Genomic DNA, 20,930 nt, shown 5'->3' with positions numbered 1-20,930 from the left:
AAAGGCACGACACTCCGTATGTATTCATCTATTATTCTCTCCAGGATCTTGAGAAGAAAAGACGTTAGACTAATGGGTCTGAAGTCTTTAGGGTTAGTGTGTGAGGACCTACCTGCCTTGGGTATGAAGGAGACTTTCGTCTCCCTCCATCCTAGCGGGATGTAGCCCATGTTAAGACAGCTTCTAATGACAATTTTGATAAACGGTAGTACAATGCCCCGTGATTGCTGTAGTTCAGCGGGGTAGATCCCGTCCATTCCTGGCGATTTATAAGGACCAAAAGTATTAATAGCCCAATCGATTTTTGAGTGTGTAACTAAGAGAATTCCTAGGTCGGATTGCCTTTCATTATTGGCGGAATGGTTTTGTTCCACCGGCGTGTTACCTGGAAAGTGTGTGTCTAGAAGAAGACCTAACGATTCCTCACTTGACGTAGTCCATGTATTCCCTTGACCTTGTAGGTAGCCTAGGTTGCATGGCGTCTTTGAGAGAATTTTTCTTAATCTGGCCGCTTCTGAAGTCTCTTCAATTTCTTTGCAATAATTTTGCCATGATTCACGCTGCGCAGTTCTAACTGCTTTTTTGTAGTTTTTCAATTCAGCCTTATAGGCTTGCCAGTCCTCCGACCTTCTCGTGGCCTTGGCCAGATTAAATAGTTTTCTATGGGATTCTCGTAGTGAGGTTAGCTGCTCGGACCACCAGGGTGGTTTAGACTTCCCTACAAATACTCTTAGTTCTATGTAGTCTGTAAGAAACTTTGTATTCCTTGACTTACAAAATGACTAAATATATTGAATAAATATTTAAATCTCGTTAGTTTGTTTTGCGAACTTGCGCCAGAATTCTGGTTAAGAAATAGATACAATCTGAATACCATTCCATTCTGTGGAAGCGGAGAGTGAATGTTTCACTCGTTCCTCAACACAACTTTCATAAATCTGTTCAGGGATGTCTCGAGCATCAAATTGAAAGATGTGAATTTGAAATGTCAAAAGTATCATCCCAAGCTCAGGTATTGGTTTTCATGTTTCAATGGATGAAATGCATTCAAAACAAATATTTTCCCTTTTCAAGCCATCCATACTCCAGAGTTTACGTCTCCAACGTGCAAAGGTCCAAAAGTCCTCTGCAGAATCTTTCTCTCGAACACTCCACGGGACGCCACACTGGATTTTGTCATCGTCTAAGCTTCTGCGCCTTACGATAGAACAGAAATTATGAGAGATTTATAGAGTGTTAGTTTTGTTCGTCGAGGAATCCAAAAAATGAATGAAGCTACCCGAATGTGCGACGCTTCGCTCCACATATTATAGGCCAGCCCGCCTTGGCTATAACAATTTGGTCTCATGAAATATTTTCTTTATATTACAGACCGTAGATTGTAAAACACCTACTCAATCCTCTCGCTGACAACGATTTGTAGGACTAAAAAGTATTTTTTTTATATCCGATGCTTTCTTAGAGGAAATGGCTGAAGACTTCGCCACAGCCAACATTATTTTGAGGTTATAAGAAAAGTACACAAGAAACAATTAAAAACATGAAATTTCATTATTCGTAGCTGAGTTAGGTTAAGTATATTTGGCTGATCTGAAGAGATCTCACCTAGAACACAAGGGTTCGTAGTGTTACCAGTGTCTTGGCGGGTTTTAATAAACAGTCTAAATTGTAAAGAGTTCTGCTTAAAGCTCTTGCCTAAATTAATTTGTGGAATAACGTAGCCTTCTGTTTTACCGTGGCCTTCTGTATAGGTCCTGCCTGTTACTGTGTCCAAAAAGTCTTTGTGAAAATTTACTAGTCATCCTTAGTCTTAGTGCAGATCTTTTGGCTAAGTTTCTTACTACTAATTTGATTGGATGCCATTCGCGAAGTCTTTCTATTGGCAATGTTGAAGTTGTGCTCCGGTGACAAATTCTAGCGCAAAAGGCTAAAGGCTAAAAGCGTTTAGAATATTGCGAAAGAAAAATTGACTTGAAAAAATCCTCTGCGTACAACAATTTAGCCACACACTGTACATAGCTGCCTCCAGCCTCAATACGTACGCACTTGCTTTCTGTGGCTACAAGTAACAACTCAAGTTTTATGGGCGCTCGATTACTTTTACTTTTCTGTTTTGCAACTTGCGACATTGTTTCGACAAGACACACGTCTGCTTAAAATGAGGCAACATACCTGCTTATTAACTAAGTTTGGAAATTTCGCAACTTTTTTTGTCCGCATGTATGTGGTTTTGTTAAATTTTTGGAAAGAAGAAAATAAATAAAAACATTTATAAATATTTCAAATTTCTGCGATAATCCCTTTATGGCACACGAAGTGATGTTTCGCAAAACGTGTCAGCAGACGCAAAAGGAAAATTTAAGTTAGTCTAGTCCCTAAGGGTTACTTGTATTCACATCTGGAATGAGTACAAGACACAACTACTAACGGCAGATGAATCAGTCTGAACGCCGGCAGAGAATCGCATTCGCTATGAGCACACGACGATTGGTTCTTTGAGCGCCAGCTTCAGAGGCTCTTGCAACGATGCTTGCATGATGAGTTTTGGAGGAGAGGCAGGGAGAGAATGCATTCTACACCCTGCACGGGTCTCCTCGCATTTGCTTTAATAGGCCTTACATTTTTGAAGAATCATTTTTTTCGCGAACCTTCATCTGTCTAAGTACAGTCTCATTGAAAGATCTGACTACTTTTGCGTCAAGTGTACGAGTAACTGAAAACGCGTGAAAGTTTAAACAAAAGTTGGGCTGAGATTTTTGAAATATCTTTTTCTTGTCTAACGCAGGAGGAATTTAATTTTGCAAAAACCGTCAGAGATTTTTTTTTGGTTTAGCTGAATAACAAGAATACCGAAAGAAATATATTAGATCTGCTTATATTACATTCTTAACAAAACGAAAAAACATTAAATTGTGGCATTTTTCATATTTTTGTTAATGCCTCTTTTTGATATAGGAAAAATTCCTATCTCAGATTCCTCGTGCTCGAAAATCCCAAGACCGGCATTGTGATGTTAAGAATATTTGCATGAATTTTAGTTTTTTTACTATACTCTTCCGTGAGCAGCATCTTAAAATTGTATCTGGAAAAACTGAGAAATTATGAAATTACTTTCCATGTACTTGTAAATAATCTTCAAGTTGAATCCATTGCTGCTCAGAGCGCTATTCGGTAGAACATGACAGCATATTGAGGCAGATTTCTGCTTCCTTCTATGTAATTCGTACAGATTTCTCCATCCGCAATCTGGGTTTTGAAGATAAGGGAAGGGGAGAGTCTGCATAGACATAGGTACCTCTCTTTTCACCGATGGATCGAAAATGGAATCTAGAGTGGGAGCGGGGGTTTACTCTAAATCAGCCACTATTTTAGTCTCATTTAAACTGCCGAAAACTAGCAGCGTTTTTCAAGCAAAGGTCGTCGCGATCCGGCAGACATGCAAAATGCTTAGGGATCGCTATTGCAAGAGAGACATAAATATCTTTTCCGATAGTCAAGCTGCGATCTGTTGTTGCCATGTTGTAGCTCTCTTCTAGCCATCTCCTGTAAGGAGCACGTCTCGAACGTGCCGGGAACATTTCTCCTATATGGGTTCCAGGGCATAGAAACATAAAGGGAAATGAAATTGGTACAAAATTTGCCAGGAAGAGGTCGACAGAGTTGGTTTCAGTTGTCCCCATCTCAGGCATCAGTGTCCTCTGAACCGTTTAAAAAAATTAAAAGAAAACTGCACAATTTATTTCTTCAAAAAGCGCAAGAGAGATGGAATTCTATCGTCCCGTGTGCTATCTAAAAAATATCCTGGCCTCAGTACGAGAGAAGCAGGACGCTTAAAGTACTGGGGATCCACCGCCATTCAAGTTTCAAACTCATAGCGCTGGTTGCCGGTTTCTAAGTTATGGGAGCACATGCGGATAAGCTTGGACTTCCGTGCAACTCCCATTGCAGAACCGAGAGAATCCGGCAGTGAAAGAGACAATTGAACAGTTTCTTTGTAAATGTCTGGGTTAGGCGGTTAGGCGCTTAAGGTTCATTACTGTGCCAATTGTGCATAATCTCAGACAGCTCTTCAGCCGAGTACCCTTTTCTCTCCTCCACTACATCAACTGAACTGCATGGCTGTAGAGGATTTTTCTTCCTTTAATTTTTCACAAGGTAGTGGTCTACAATATGGTATCAGAACGGCACTCCAGTGCTACTTGTAGTGTTCCCGTGGAACTCTTGCCATCTAACCCACCTACCTTTCTATAGGTATCTGTTGATCACAAATTCATAACGGCCACCATGAATTGCTGAGCCGGCATATTCATTATTAAATGAAGTGAAGCAGTTGCGGTAGCGGTTTAATGAATAAAAGAAGTAATAAATTTTTCAAAGGTGCCTTTATTAAAGGGTTAGGGGTAATCAGAAGCCCGAAAAATTATAATTTTCAATAATTTTTTATTATTTTATTTTACAAAAATAAAAACATAGCATTAATACATCATGTTTCGAATTGACCTTATCAAAATTTCAAAAAAAAAATTATAATTGTAAAAGTTATCGCTGTTTGTGTGGATCCCGTTTCTCCAGAAGTCTCTTGCGATAATCATCACATGTCCTTGGAGATTCATCTAGAATCATTCGAACAAGAGAAATTAGTTTTATTAGTAGCTAATTTTGTGCCTGATCGAAGGTTTTTTTTTAAATTAACAATATGGCGGCCTCACGAAATATTTTTCAGTTTTTCGAAAAAAAAACAGAAATTTTCGAAAAAAATCCTTCAATGAGCTTTGTATGTTTTTCAAAAGCAGTGTACATTTTATTGAAATCTACCAAGCGGTTTTTAAGTTACAGTAATCACCAGTTCAAAAAAACATAGTTTTGAGAAAAACGAATTTAAAGCTCTGCTATCGATTTATTTATTTATTATTATAAAAAAATCCCGATCCGGAAAACACTCAAAGGTGGGGTAATATCTCCACTTCTGTGGAAACTAACTGTCAATAATCTTCTATAAGAACTTGAAAAAATTGGAGGTAAAATAATATCATATGCCGATGATATTGTAATAGCAATCTCGGGGAAACACCTTCCAACATTATGTGACCTCCAACAAAGATCTCTCAAAAGATTATCACTTTGGTGTAAAAGTCGAGGACTAGAAGTAAATCCGGAAAAAAACGGATTTGTTACTTTTCAGTATCTCTGTTTAACAAATATTCCTAGGAGGGAAACCACTTAGAGTAATTAAGGGGCACAATATCTAGGACTTGTACTAGATAGGAAGCTAAATTGGGGGCTCACAGTCGCAGACAGAGCACGTAAAGCTATGACCGCAATGTACTCCTGCGGAAGGCTTATTGGGAAGAAATGGGGATTGGAACCCAGAAAGATACATTGGCTCTACACAGCAGTGGTTAGGCCAATTCTCTAACATGGTATTGTAATATGGTGGGATGCCCTTCAGAAGGGTGTGAACATCAAGAAACTTGACAAGGTTCAAAGACTAGCATCTGTTCTGACCGGCGCCAGGTCAACCACACCATCGAAAGCATTATATGCGACATTAAACCTCCTTCCGGTAGATCTGCAGGCAATATAGAACGCATGCAGTGCAGCTATAAGGCTGAACACTCTAAATAAGTGGTCTAACACGGATTATGGTCACGGTAAAATCCTGGCTGGCACTTTGGGGCTTCCCGGACTGGTGGACTATGCACTCCCGCCTATACTTGCCATTACATCGTTTACGACCCTCCTACCCTCAAAGGAAAAGTGGGAACGGGACGATGTGAGACAGGGCGAGTCCATCCATGTATACACAGATGGCTCAAAGCTCGAGGGCAGGGTGGGCGGAGGTGTATATTCCGAACATCTGTGGATCTCCTTCAGTTTTCGGCTCCCCGACTACTGTAGTGTCTTTCTGGCTGAACTGATGGCAATAATAAAAACCGCGACACTGATACAGTGTGATGCGATATCCGGAAATGATATCTACATTTTCACTGATAGCCAAGCGGCGATAAAATCCCTCTTAACGAGATGGCTGAGTCATTTCACCTAAAGGTAACATGCGTACCTGGCCATCGCGACATTGAGGGTAACTGTAGAGCCGATGAACTAGCGAGACTCGGCACTAAATTGTCTGACGAGCACATAGATAATGACATAGGGATAACCTAAGCTACTCATCCTTGAAGAAATTGTAAAGAAAGCAAACGAAAGATAGCGTAATGAAGCCACCTGCAAAATCGCCCGTCAACTGTGATCGACTCTCAATGCTTAACGCACAGAATCTCTGCTAAGCCAAAATAAACACAGTCTTAGCACATTGATCTCAGTCATAACAGGGCACTGCCTATTAGGTAGGCATGCCCAAGCGATGGGTGTGCAAACACAAGACTTGTTGTCTAGATGAGGACGAGGAAGAGACAATCTCGCACCTACTGTGCCACTGCCCTGCTCTATCCAGACGCAGGTACACTATTCTGGGTAGGCAATTTTTTAATGAGTTGGAAGATCTCAGTTCTACAGAAGTCAGAGATATTTTAAAATTTTTGAAAAGCACGCACTGATTTTAGAAGAGATTGGGAAAAGCTCCCCACGCGGTATCAGAATGGGCTATGAGCCTGAGTGTGTCACACAGGACAACCGCTTCAACCTAACCTATCCTAACCTATCAATTTATGTAGAGCCCCAGCGTCCTTTGTTAATTGTTGAATAACTCGAAAAGTAGTTGTCGGATTCTCTTCAAATTTTTTTATGCTTTAAGGAAATTTAAAGAAAGAATCCAATTTTTTGAAAATTCTGACTACCCCGAACCCCTTAAGCTGGGTAACAGCATCTTGAAAATGACGTCAACAATAAAGGATAATTTATCACCCTAGACTTTCATCAAAACCTGGTTTCATGAAATCCAAACCGAATGCCGAGCAGTGAAATTTCTTACAAGTGGCTGGCAAGCTTAGTATGTCCTGTAAAAGTGATTGTTTTAAACCTGAGTTACGGCGTCTAGCACGCTTTCACGGATGATGGGAGGATATTTACCCGTAGGTAATTTCTGGTGTGTTCGCTTAACCCTAGGAATTAATATTTTTAGGACGGTAGAAACATTATTCGTCGGAATGACGACAACCATTTTTAAACTTACCACAGATTGCACTTAGACCCAAACTCCATACAAAAAAAATGTAATTTTTACTCGGAATATTTATTTAATAATTTATTAATAATCCTTATTAATATTAATGTGATATTAAATTTGAAAATTAAATTATAATTTTTTGTTTTTTGTTCGTAGACTCTAACCAAAAGTAACAGTACGGCTCTGGAGAACGCAAGGCAAGCATAAGGTATTGCTCAAGAATGTAAGAAGAAACTTAATTCTGTTACACTGTGGTGTTCAAGGAAAAGGAGATTGCTGATGAATTGCCCAAATGCGAACCAGCGGTTACTCCACAGGTACCAAAACCAATAATCGGAATTGGTTCTGCAGGAATCATGAATTGGATTAGCGATAATGTATACAATTTACATAAAGAAAATAAATCGGTCTAGAACACTGCACAACTGCAAAGTATTTTGCAACAAATCCGAACAGAAAACTGTCAAACTTTCAACTAAAACTTGGAAGGAACGACGTTCGGTTGATGGTCGGTTTGACTACAGGATACAACCCATGGAGTCAGCATATGACCACCATTGGAATCATTGAGGACCCGATGTGTTTGTCTTGCTTAGAGGAGGCGGATAGCACTGAGCATTTTATCTGTGAGTGTCCTGCCTTTACTAGAGCATGGCTACGAGTTTTGGATTCCGATATCGTGAGAATGAGTAATATTTGTTCTCTAAAACTGGAGGATATTTACAGATTTGCCAAAGAATCTGGAAAATTCTCACAGGGCTAACTATCTCTATCTTTGTCTCTATCATTTCCTATTTCTTTCTCTGATACTTTTCTCCTTCCCTCCTTGACTATCTACACTCTTTCCAGAGCTTTAAATACAATGTGCTTTTTAGCCTGAGTGTTTAAGGGGCCACCAAATCTCTTGGTGCTCCTTGGCTCGATCTATTCAAATTTCATTTCATTTCATATTTTTATAAGCCGAAATATCAAACCAAAAAAATAGATTTTATGAAAGTTCCAGACCACCGGGACCCCTTAAGTGTGCCCGCCCATATTTCACATTCGTATAGTAAAATATGTAGATACCGTCGTTTCATGAGCAGTTTCAGCCTGCTTCCGATTGGCCTCCGATGTAGCGCTGAGACATTTTTGGCAGATTTTTCAGCAGCGTATTGGATTTGTGCCCAATAGGTCAGCGTATTGTCGAGTCTGACGCCCAGATATTTCATCCCTTTGAAGTCGTTATGTTCTCTGTGTAGACCGGCATTGTTACTTCTAGAGGTGTGCGCACCCTCGTAAGTATGTCTTTTCGGGAGTTAAATTAAGGTCATGCAAGTCGAGCTGTGTCTTGTGTAAGTTTCTGCCTTGCTGCATCTACATTACGTGTAGTCATAACTGTTTCATTATCATCCGCGTTTTCTAGAAAATAAACGTCGATAATAACTGCGGTTAATGCTGAGCTTAAGAAGCCATTTTACTTACTGTAAATTTACAGACTAAAAAAATGTATGGAGTTTAATGGAGATTATGTGGAGAATATAAAAGGGAATGAAGATTAAAAATAAAAAATAATTTCTTTTTTCCTTTATGCAATTCAATTAATCGTATTTCAGATAGTCCTCCCTAAAATAAATTATTTTTTTAACTTAAATGATTTAATTTCAAGTTAAGTGAGGAAGACATTTTTTAACCGCATACTCAGTTTCTTCTGCTACGACTGGCATTTGACTACTTCCTGTATTAAACATTTTTCTTCTTAATGTGTGTAGATGTATGACGTATATATGTATATGTTTATCTGCTTAAAGAATAAAAAAATAGAAAAATAAGCTAAGCTTTTCCTTAATTAAAAAACACTAATTCTACTCAATTGAATATAAAAAGAATGCCTACTCATTTCTATTAAACTTCAAAAGTGTGCTCGCTTCAATAATACCTACAAATGTACATATATACCTTGAACCTTTCATAGTCAACAAAAAAAAAATATACCTTAATAAATAGTTTTTGTAATTATGTTGCACTTTTTTTTAATTTTTATTGACTTTTAATAAGCGCCTTAAGCGCCAGGACGGCCAAGCGCAACTGCCTTTTTCGCTGCTTGCTGAGTCCATACGCCACTCAGACTACCCCCATTTTGCGCTCACAAACTCACCCACACAGCGCAGCCACCTGCCAATTGCTTGCTCATTTGTTGCCTCATAGTTTCGACGACTTGCCTTTGTAGGCTACCAAATTACTTTTTAATACACATCAAATTATGTTTTTACTACTTTTCTAGTTTCATACTTTTGCTGTTAATTTTTTTCTTTTTTTTTTTGGCTTCTTCTTTGTGCTTGAAGTTGGGGCGCTTTGCTGCAACGACGACTTCTTTTGCCAGACGTCTGTATTTGACAGTCCATTTCAAAGCGTGTCATTTTGATAGAAACACTTGAGTGTAATTGTGTGTGTGTGTGTATGTGCATGCGTTAAATTATGAATGGGACTGGGGAAAAAGAGCGTTGGTAAATGTTGTAATTTATAGTTGAATACTTTACTTTCTATGAGTTTTGCCTGTAACTTTTATTAAGTGAAATTACGAAAATGACCTGCCATTAAGGCCATTTTGGGGAATGTTGGTATTTCGTAGTTGCTACACAGCTGCTTGGCAACATAATAAATTACGAATAGAGATTGTAGTGATACATGAAAAGTTTGGCGTAAGTATTTGACATGTGTTTACTTTGAGGGTTTCAAGTGAATATGAAATGAAAACCAGTAAATGCTGTAGTAAGCCTTTGCAAACTCAGACGCAAACTAAAGCAATTCAGTGAAAAACAAAAGGCAGCACTGCAAAATAACAACAAGATTACATTACGCTCTTCGATTTTAATTCGAATTCACTATTGCAATTAATTCTTTGTTAGCACTGATGCTGAGTTGCGAAAAGAGTTGGATACCCGGAAATGTCACTCATACGCCATTGCACTCACATAAGAATTTGCTTGCTTACTGGGGGGTAGTGCAAAACGCAAACAAAATAAGTGATAAGTTTGAGCTAAGCAAATGGGTAGCTTACAAATATGGAAAAATGAAATGATTTTAATCTTACTGAAAACTGAACTTTAGTCGATTTTACCATTTGGCCAGTTAGAGCTGCTGCCGGAGACTTGAAATAAATTTATTAACATACAAACATTAATTTGTCTGCATTGCATTGCAAAATCAATAATTGTATAGACTTTTATTATTTTGTAGCACTTTTGTAATTACGAAATTCTCTTCACTCTGAAAATTATCTCATATTGGAGAAAGTCATGGAATAAGATGGCCATAATTTGTATGAAAAGAAACAACAATATTCACTTTTTGCGGAACACTCGCTAGATATGTAACCCCACATCTACACCTGCTGTAGATTATATTAAAAAATATCTGTTAAAACAGAAATATTAGGTGAATACCGCGAATTTCACAGTTAAATTCCATTTATCTTAGCGAATTTTTTGCCATCAACTGTCTTAACATCAGCTGTCATTTCGCGATTTTACAGCTCAATTTTCATTCTGAAGCCGCCAATTACAGGTGCGCATTTAGCGATCCGATTTGCTTAATGCAGTTTTGAAAATGAAATGGTAAACACAGCACAGGAAGATGCCCACATGAGAAAACGGAGTAAAGTGAAAACAGAAATTTGAAACGTGACTTACGTTTAGTAGAAGAAACCTGCACCTCACAAAAACAAAACAAAAAAAAACGAAAAAAAAAAAACAAAAAAATAGTGCGTACACATAACAGAAGTAAAACTTTGAAGGCCGACGAACAATGAAGGAGAGACCCGAGAGAGAATGAGAGAGAGAGAGAGAGAGAAAGAATATATATCTAAATAAATTAACAACATTTGCAGAGCAAACAAGTAGACAAAATTTACAAAAAACGGAGAAGGGTCGACCGGTGTAGGTAAACGCCGGACACAAACCGTGGCAACAACGCGCACAACTCCGAGCGTTTATCACCCGGTCACACGCAGCGATTCCAGGACTACAGCAAAGGTATAAATTACCGCACGGCAATAACTACAAATTCGACGCCGGAATGGATAGCACTTTATAGTATGCACAAGCACTAGCCAGGAAACCGAAATAAGCGCCAGAAAGTATGCACTAAAAAAAAGCTAAAAAAATTGGCACCAAAAAACGCTCCAAACAATAGGCACCAAGGATATATAACGCCTAAGAGTAGGCACCAAAAATATATTTCCTACTAGTTTACACCAACAAACAAGCGCCAAAAAGTAGGCACTGTTGTTTCTCACTAGAAACCACAGCAACCACTAGGAAAAACTCAGGAAAAATAGCCTAAAGTGTATCTAAGATATATATAGGGTGATCAATCATGAGGTGCTTTTTTCAATAGTTAAAAAAAAAAACAAAAATGTAAATTATGTTCAAAACCTTTATTTATCATTTTAAAGGACATTCTTTGACATTTACTTTTTGAATATGACTTCATTCAAATGTTGGCCGCAACTACGCTTAAGGTGGTCCATTCTGAAGGTCCAATTTTCAATCATTCGACTGGTATGTCGTGAATAACACTCGTAATGTTGGCTTCCAGAGCTTCAATCGTAGCTGGTTTATCAGTATAGACCTTGGACTTCACGAATCCCCAAAGAAAAAAGTCCAAAGGTGTGATATCAAAAGATCTTGGTGGCCAACTCACAGGTCCTAAACGTGAAATCAGCTGCTCTCCGAAATGACTTCTCAATAAAGTCATTGTTTCACGAGCTGTATGGCACAGAACGCTGATTTTCATAATACAGTTGAACAATTTGTAGACGTTGTTGCGGTGTGAGTCTTTCCATGATGAAATGCCAAACGCTGTTCAACAAATCCACGATGACAGTTTGCCACAACTCGCGCGCGATCTGTAAAAAAAACGCAAATGAAAAAAACTCCTCTTAATTGATCACCCTATAGAAGGTACAGCTCTCTCTCTCTCCTTTTCCTCTACGTTATATCTTTTTTCTCTCTTGCGGAACGAAAATGCCCGAAACGTTGCATGGCCTTAAAATTTTGCTCTCCATTCTCTCTCGTCAATCGACGTATAAGAAGTTTCACTTCAAAAGCACAAAAAAGACTTACAAATAGAATTTAAAGCAAATTGATGAAAGTATAGAGGTTTCAAGTAGGACCTCATATTTGAAAAATACCGCAAAATCAATACATTTTCCAAATGACATGACTGCCTTACGATAGCGCCGGGGTCGGAAAGCTCGGAAATGAGGCACCATAAAATTAGAAAATTTTATTGCTAATAGTGGCCGTTTTGCAGGTAAACCTCCGTGTATATTTCTTCCATGAAAAAGCTGCTCATAAAAAATATATACCGTTCGGAGTCGGCATTAACTGTAGGTCTCTCCAATTGTAGCACAACTTCAAGGCGCACACCACAAATAGGAGGAGGAGCTCAGCCAAACACCTAACAGAAGTGTAAGCGCGAATTATTTATTTTGTTGTTCCACAACATCCTTAATCTCGCAATATGGCTCTGGTTAGCGGATTTTTCTTTCCGAAATTCCTATCGAGGTAATATATGTAGAGGATGTATAGTTAGAAGTAAATTAGTCAACCCCATAATTTTTGGTGTGTTTTTATTTATTTTTTATTAATTTTTTTATTTTTTTTTAATTTTTTTATTAATTTTTTAATTTATTTTTTTACCAATTTCTTTTGTTAATTTTTTTATTTGTTTTTTTTTTTTACTATTTCTATTAATTTTTTTATTCATGTTTTATTTATTTTTTATTAATTTTTTTACTTATTTTTTGTTAATTTTTTATTAATTTTTTCGTTTATTTTATTAATTTTATTTTATTTATTTTTCGTTTTTTATTAATTTTTTAATTTATTTTTTTTTACTAATTTCGTATGTTAATTTTTTTATTTGTTTTTTAGTACTTTTTTTATTAAGTTTTTTTATATATACTTTATTAATGTTTTTATTTATTGTTTTATTAATTTTTTTATTGGTTGGTTTGTTTAAGGGTGACCCCGCATCGGAGTGCCACATAGACCGCAAGTTGAGTCCGTTGTGTTGCCCTAGAGCTCATTGTGTTATATGATTTCCCCACCTAACCGAGATTTTTATTGTAGATTTTGGTCAAAGATATTAATTCGTTTCGAGAATTTGATGAGTGATTCGATTTTCAGGTTCGAGAGTACTGAAAGATTGTCAATTGTTGGAGAGCCTAGAAGAGCGAGTCGACTTCTGGCTAGACCGGGACAATTGCATAGCAAATGTCTGTTCGATACTTCCTCATCTTCGTCCTCGCAGTATCTACACAGGTCGTTTTGAGGAACCCCGAGCCGACGTGCGTGAGTGCCCAAAAGGCAGTGGCCGGTGATAAGAGATATTATATGCCTTAGCTCGTGTTTCGAAAGACTTATAAGGGTTTTTGTCTGTTTCAGATTGTAGGATGGCCAGATTTGTCTGGTCGTAGCGCAAGTAGTTTCCACTCGCCACCTCCGATCAGCATTTTTTTATTAATTTCTTTTATTTTTCTTTTGTAATTTTTTTATTATATTAATTTTTTAATTTATTTTTTTACTAATTTCTTTTGTTAATTTTTTTATTTGTTTTTTTATATTTTTTTATTAAGTTTTTTTATAAATTTTTTATAAATTTTTTTTATTCCTTTTTTTATTTATCTTTTATTATTTTTTTTAATTTTTTATTAATTTTTGTATTTTTTTTTATTAATTTTTTAAATTCGTTTTAAATTTTTTTATGAATTTTTAAATTTATTTTTTTACTTATTTTTTGTTAATTTTTTTATTTGTTTTTTTACTATTTTTTTATTTTATTTTATTATTAAGTTTTTTTATATACTTTTGATTAATTTTTTTTATTCATTTTTTATTATTTTTTTTATTTTTTTTACTAAATTTTTTATTAAATTTTTTGTTTTTTTTTATTAAGTTTTTTATTTATTTTTTATGTATAAATATTTATTATATTTAAACAATTATACATAAATATCGATGTTTTATACATTTCAATATAATTGGTGGCGTCACCTGTACAAATTCTCTTGCACCACCATTCGTGCATCTTCAGTTTAGTTCCATGTTGAGTGTTTTGACCCCTACTATCATTTAGCCTAGTTTAGGTTTGGTTTAACTGCACCCTGCCTGCAGGCATGAAATATAAATTTCATATGAATTTCATTCCCTTTTATTTAAAAGATTTTGTTTTTGTTCAAAAATATTGCGCTACTACATAGTTTTCAAGTTGTACTTTCCACATCAAGCCATGATGACTGTAACTTGTGGTTGGTGCTAAATGCCCTGAGTTCGTAAAATAAACTAAAAGCAAATTCGTGTAGCTGTGTATGCGGCAGTTGGATTCTAAAAATATAAAATCAAATATGTGTGTATGAATTATAAAAATATATGCATCCCAACTGCTAAAGAAAAAAATTAATTTCAACCAACCAAAGTGTAACGTAAGCAACGGACAAATTAGACAATAAAAGTCCGAGACCAAACTAATTTTATTTTGGCCAGCTTTTATCTTCCATTTCTTTCTTATTTTAGCACATCTGCACATTGGTTGATATTGAATCGAAATCAGCTACTGGTAGCACAAGCGAACTAAAGTTAGACTCACACTGATTTTCATGTTGGCTATTGCACATACATACATACATACGAGCGGCATATCGACAGAAGGATGGTAAGGGTAAATATTGCAAATACGTTTGGATGCCCTGTTTACTATAATATCTACAAGAATATTCTGTCTTTTATTTATTTCCTTTAATTTTTTTCAAAATGAATTTTTTTCTGATTTTAATTAGTACCCAAAATGAGTTCGCAAATCCCTTTTCAAATATCTGCTGCTTATCCTGCCATTCTATCATGTTTCTATGATATGTATGTGCACGTACTCATCCCTTTGGCAGTTGATTGAATTCTATGGCATTCTCAAGTTTTAGTTTAATGTTTTCACTCTGCTCTTACATCCTTTTTTATTTGCTTTTCCACTATTTTATTTATTCATTACCTAACATTTTATTAAAATTTCTGTAATTACCATTTTGCAGTTGATGTCTTTTTATTTTACTTTCAGGATCTCTGTCTGTCAATATTCTCTCGTTAAAGTATTGGTTAACTTTTTGTTTTGATCTGCTGCAGACAATCAGATTACAGTGTTATGCTTTTTGCAAAAATAAGTGATATAATGAAAATTAAGTTTCTTATGCTGTGTTCTGTTTGTACTAAATATATTTAAAAAAAGTATTTTAAAACTAATTTAGGTGTTTTTTTTAAACATTGTCGAAACAAGTTGTTTGGAAGGTTTTGAAAACTATTTTTAAGTTTATTTTTTAAAGTTTTTAAGTGTTTTTTTTATAATTTCTTTTACTAATTTATTTATTTCTTTTTTTTTTTTTTGTTCAAATTTATTTAAAAAAATAATTAAAAAAAAGTTATATATTTTTCAGGTTCTTTGTAAATTTCTTTTTTAATTCATTTATTGGTTTTTGTTAATTTTTTTGATTATTGAATGATCGATTGAATTAACTTAAAAAATTTAAAAAAATATATTTATTTAGGTTTTATTTAAATTTCTTGGTTTAGCATTTTTTTTGATTTTTATTTTTTTTTGGAAAAATATATTTAAAAAAAGTATTTAGTAAATTAAAAATTGTTTTTTCAAACGCTGTCGAAAAAGTTGTTTGAAAATTTTTGAAAACTTTTTTCCAATTTATTTTTTAAATTTTTTAAGGATTTTGTTTAATTTTTTTATTTATGTTTTGTTTGGTTTATAAAATGTATTTAACAAATTATTTAAAACATGTACAAAATGGACCTAAAAATTTCTATAAAATTCCCTTTTTTATTCTTTTATTATGTTTTGGCTCTTATTATTTTTTGAAAAAAAAAACAAAAGTTTTTTAGGCTTTATTAAATTTTTTTTTTAATTTTTATTCATTATTTAATTTTTTGAAAAAATTTATTTAATAATATTTTATATATTTATTTTTTTATTAATATTTTTTTTAAACTTTGGCAAAAAAAGTTGTTTGGTAATTTTGGAAAATTCTTTTGTAAGTTTTATTTTTTGTTAGGTGCGCAAATAAGTTCCCGCTGTTTGTCAATAGATGGCGCCAGTAGTGTGTGCTATTCGATTCTAACAGACCCTAAACGTCATAAATCAAGCTTAGATATATGGTAAACTAACTGATTCGACACATTAGTGATTTTGGTTTGGTATCAAATACTTTTGGTTTTGTGAAAATGTCTGATTTTGTGCCGAATAATCGTCATTTGCGGGAGGTGTTGATTTTCCTCTTTCATTCGAAAAAAACGGCGGCTAAAGCGCATCGAGAGCTACAAAAAGTTTATGAAGAGATGCTGCTTTATGTGAAACAATGTTCCAACATTGGTTCCGTCGCTTTAAAGATGGTGATTTTAATGTTGACGACCGTCCGCGGAAAGGAAGGCCAAAAACCTTCGAAGACGCTGAATTGGGGGCGTTGCTCAATGAGGATCCGTGTCAAACGCAAGAAGAGCTTGCTTCAGCATTAGGAGTTACCCACCAATCCATTTCCCAGCGATTGCATGCTTTGGGAATGATTCAGAAACAGGGACTTGGGTTCCTTATGAGTTAAAACTAAGGGATGTTGAACGTCGTTTTTTCGCCTGTGAACAAGTGTTCATCGCATCGTGACGGGTGGTGAAAAATAGATTCATTACAGCAATCCAAAGAAAAGAGAGTCATAGGGACTACCCGGTCATGCTTCTACGTCGTCGCCTCGGCCGAATATTAACTCTGCCAAGGTTATCCTATGTATTTGATGGGACCAAGTTGGTGTTACTTATTATGAACCTTTAAAACCAAGCGAAACCATCACTGGGGATCGGTATCGACTGCAATTGATGCGATTGAGCCGAGCACTGCGCAAGAAGCGGCCGCAATACGCGGAGAGGCATGAAAAAGTGATTCTACAGCATGATAACGCTCGGCCCCGCGTTGCCAAACCCGTTAAAAGCTAAATGGAAACACTGAAATGGGAAATCCTACCCCACCCGACATATTCTCCATATATTGCGCCGTCCGATTATCACCTGTTCCGATCGATGGCACATGATCTAGCTGACAAGCAGTCCCATTCATATGAAAACATCAAAAACTGGCTTGCTCCGTGGATAGCCTCAAAAGATGGACAGTTTCACCGTGACGGTATACGAGGTCTACCAGAAAGATGGGAAAAAGTAATAGCCACCGATGCGCAATACATTCAATGATACCATTTTTCCAGAAAGAAAAGTTGTATTTTCATAAAAGAAACAGCGGAAACTTAGTTACGCACTTAATATGTTTTTTATATAAAATAATTATTTTTAAAAATATTTATATTTTAACGTTCTTTTTAAATTTGTTTTTTATTTATTTTTTTTTTGTTTATTTTTTTGTTTCTTTTTTTGATAATATACACAAAAAAATGCTATTTTTTGCCTGAAAAAATTTAAAAAAATTATTTGAGGAAAAATTAATATTTTTTTAAGTCTATTTTAAATTTCTGTTTTTGCAGTTTTGTTTTTGTGCGTTTTTTAAATTTTCTGTTTTCAGGTTTTTTTTTATCGATTTTTGGATAAAATATATTAAAAAAAATATTGGTGAAAAAGAAATTACTATTTTTATTTGGTTTTTATTAATTTCTTTGTATTTTTCAAAAATTCTTTTAAATTCATATATGCATATTTTAAAAAAATATTTGAGAAAAAAATTTATGTATTTTTTTTTTCAAACTTTATCGAACTAAGTTATTTGGAAGTTTCTATAAACTCTTTTAAATGCCATTTGGTTTTATTATTTCAATTTTTGTTTTTTTTTGGAATAAAATAGCTAAATATATTAAAAAAAGTAATAATAATAAATAAAGATATTAAAAAACATAAATATTTGTTTGTGTTTCTTTTTCTAAATTTTTTTAATAAAATATATTTAAAAAAAGTATTTGGGAAAAATTTATATTTTTTTCAAACTTTGTCGAAAAAGTTCTACCAAACAAATTTTTTGTTTGTAGATTTCTTTTATATTTCTATGTTTCATTGTTTTTTAGGTTGAGACATTTTTGAAAATTATTTTTAAACTTCTTATTTTAATTTTTCGATATAATTTTTTATTTTTTTATTTTGTGGAGAAAATATACATGAAGAATTATTTGAGAAAAAGTTAATATTTTTTTTTAATTTTGTGGAAAGCAGTTTTTTGTTAATTTTTCAAAATTCTTTTTTATTTGACAAGCTTTTCTCTGTAAACAGTTTGGTAATATACGATCAATATATTTATTTCTACTTTTATAAAATTGATGGTGGTTAAATTTTAAGGGCCGATGTTGAATGTGAACCACACCTAAACGTCAACGACACCGTTAGACTTCTTTCTTTGAAAGAAAAGGTGTACGTCGATAAGCCAGCAACAATTCAAGAACTAAAGGATGAGAGAGTTCGGCACATTAACGGCATAAAATCTCAATTATGCCTCAGCGTCATCGAAATTTTGGACGTCATCGGATGGAGGTATGCCCCCGAGGTCACTGCGGTCATTTGGCCAATATTTTGTTCAGTGTGTAATTGAGCCATACCAGTATTGTCATAATAAAGATAAATGACAAGAATTTCCTAAAAAAATTGTATTTTATTCAAAACTAACACCGGCCCTTGAAACTTAACCACTCTTTATATGAATCTACTTTTTTAAAAACATTACTCTCTAATTTGGCTTCCGCTTGACACACAGTGCAGCTCTTACATTCTGGCTTACAGATTAAAGCAAAGTATTGCGCAGGGTTTTTGGTCACACACCCTTTAGCTTATTTTTTTAGTCTGCATTTTATTCATTCCTTGTTTTTATTTCATTTATTTTGTGCACCTTTTTTTGGTATAATTAAATGCAATTTGTGAAATGCAAACGCCAAAAATGGAAATAAAAAGCGCTTATTGTGAAAAAGTTAAAAATAGCGATTGCAAAAACCAAAATTATAGCATTTTCGGTCAAAGAAGTTATCTACTCCTCTAACCTGATTTTAATTTTATAAATTTTTTATAGTTTTTTTTTTACGACTGTACACCAATTTCCTCTGCTTTGCTGGAGTGCGCAGGAATTATTTCATGATTTTTTTCATGCTGTTTTACCAATTTCTTTTCTTTACGCTGAAAACACCATGTTCTACTCATTATAGTCATCGCTGGCCTTAATAACTGACGCCAGCTCATAAAACTCAAATTTTAACGTTCATTTCTTTGCCCGGTTCATCGTGTCAGTGTTGCTTTCATCTCGTCTGTTGTCTGCTTTTTCAGTTGATGTTGATGGTAATGTTGTTTTTGCCATAATTGTTGTTGTTGTTGTTGTTGGTATTTTTGGTGTGCTCCGATCCTCGTCGCCATAGTTGCTGTCTTCAACATTCCTATAGCCATCATACGCGACGTTATCTTCGGCATATCCGTTTCCGTTTCCCTTTCCGTTAGTTGTTTGTTGGTCTCAATCAGGGGCAGGCGTTCGCTGCAAGCAAGCACTACGTACTACCCGCATCGGAGTGCTTGCAAGTTTATGCTTGGCTTAGCTCCAACCATCATAATGGCATGCAATAAATTCAAAAATGTTGCACAGCAAAGAGAACAGCAACTCAAGCAACTGGAACAACAATCAGCAAAATTTGCTCAAATTATGTCGTACAACTTGGACTCATCGGCAAGATACATTTGTGCAATATTGAGCTCACCTTTACCTTAACAGCGAACATCACTAGTTTTTTTTCTTGTATATGGACTAACGTTCGGCGACTGTAGCGACAACCAATCATTTCCGTGAATTCATAATAACTCACGTTCTTGTCCCTGCATTCCTTGCAATCCTTTCAACGACCAAAACATTGACTGCCTCAGCTCATGGCAACCTCCATGGAGTGACCTTCCGATGCCAAGCATTTGCTTGTCAACTTAACCGCCTCACTTTCCTCTTCTGCCATCCACAAATAAATGCTCTGATCACAATATAAATTAGTTCGCCATATTCCTTGATATCATTGCAATGGCTGCGGTAGATTTCTGTATTTGCATATTATCAGCATTGCAATGCTACTCTCTTCACCTTCTGGCGCTGTCCCATCGCTGCACTTTCGTCCACTCTAAGTAACTCGGATTGCTAAGTATCGCAATGCTACCTAGTCTTAAGCTACCCTGCACTGCTTTGGGGTTTTGCTACTCCACCTAAGTAGTTTCGAGTATTGGTATCTTTCGCTCCGCCAGTTTATGCTTATCTTTTAAGGCTTTCTGTGTTGCTCACTTTTTGCATATTTATTTACATAATTATTCCGCGACTTTTATGTATTTGCTATCTTCGCCGGTGCAGCATCGAAATGTTGTTAAGTGCTTCTCATCCCGCATTGCCAGTAGTTGGTACTCGTAGTTAGAATGCATTATAGGGAAACGCGAGTAAGGAGAATAATTTTATGTTAGCAAACTTAAGACAAGAAATGTTAATAAATTTAAAATACTTTTCAAAAGTAAAACCATTAAAAGGGATATCAAATTTGCATTGAGCAAAAAAGTTATTAAAATGATAAAATGAGCCAAATTGATGTAATATTTTGCCTAGAAAAAAGAGAATTGTTCAGCTATACATACATTTTCGTTGAAGTCGATCAGCTAATACATCATTTTCCCCATATAGGAGGTCAGTGGGTGAATTTAAAATAATTAAAGTACTAAGACTTGTCGACTAGTTTATTTTTTTAATTTAATTTCAATTTCTCTTTATGGAAATATAGTTC

Source organism: Anastrepha obliqua, chromosome 2 (assembly GCF_027943255.1).
Source record: "Anastrepha obliqua isolate idAnaObli1 chromosome 2, idAnaObli1_1.0, whole genome shotgun sequence".
Classification (NCBI taxonomy): domain Eukaryota; kingdom Metazoa; phylum Arthropoda; class Insecta; order Diptera; family Tephritidae; genus Anastrepha; species Anastrepha obliqua.
Note: the sequence above shows the minus strand (reverse complement) of the source record.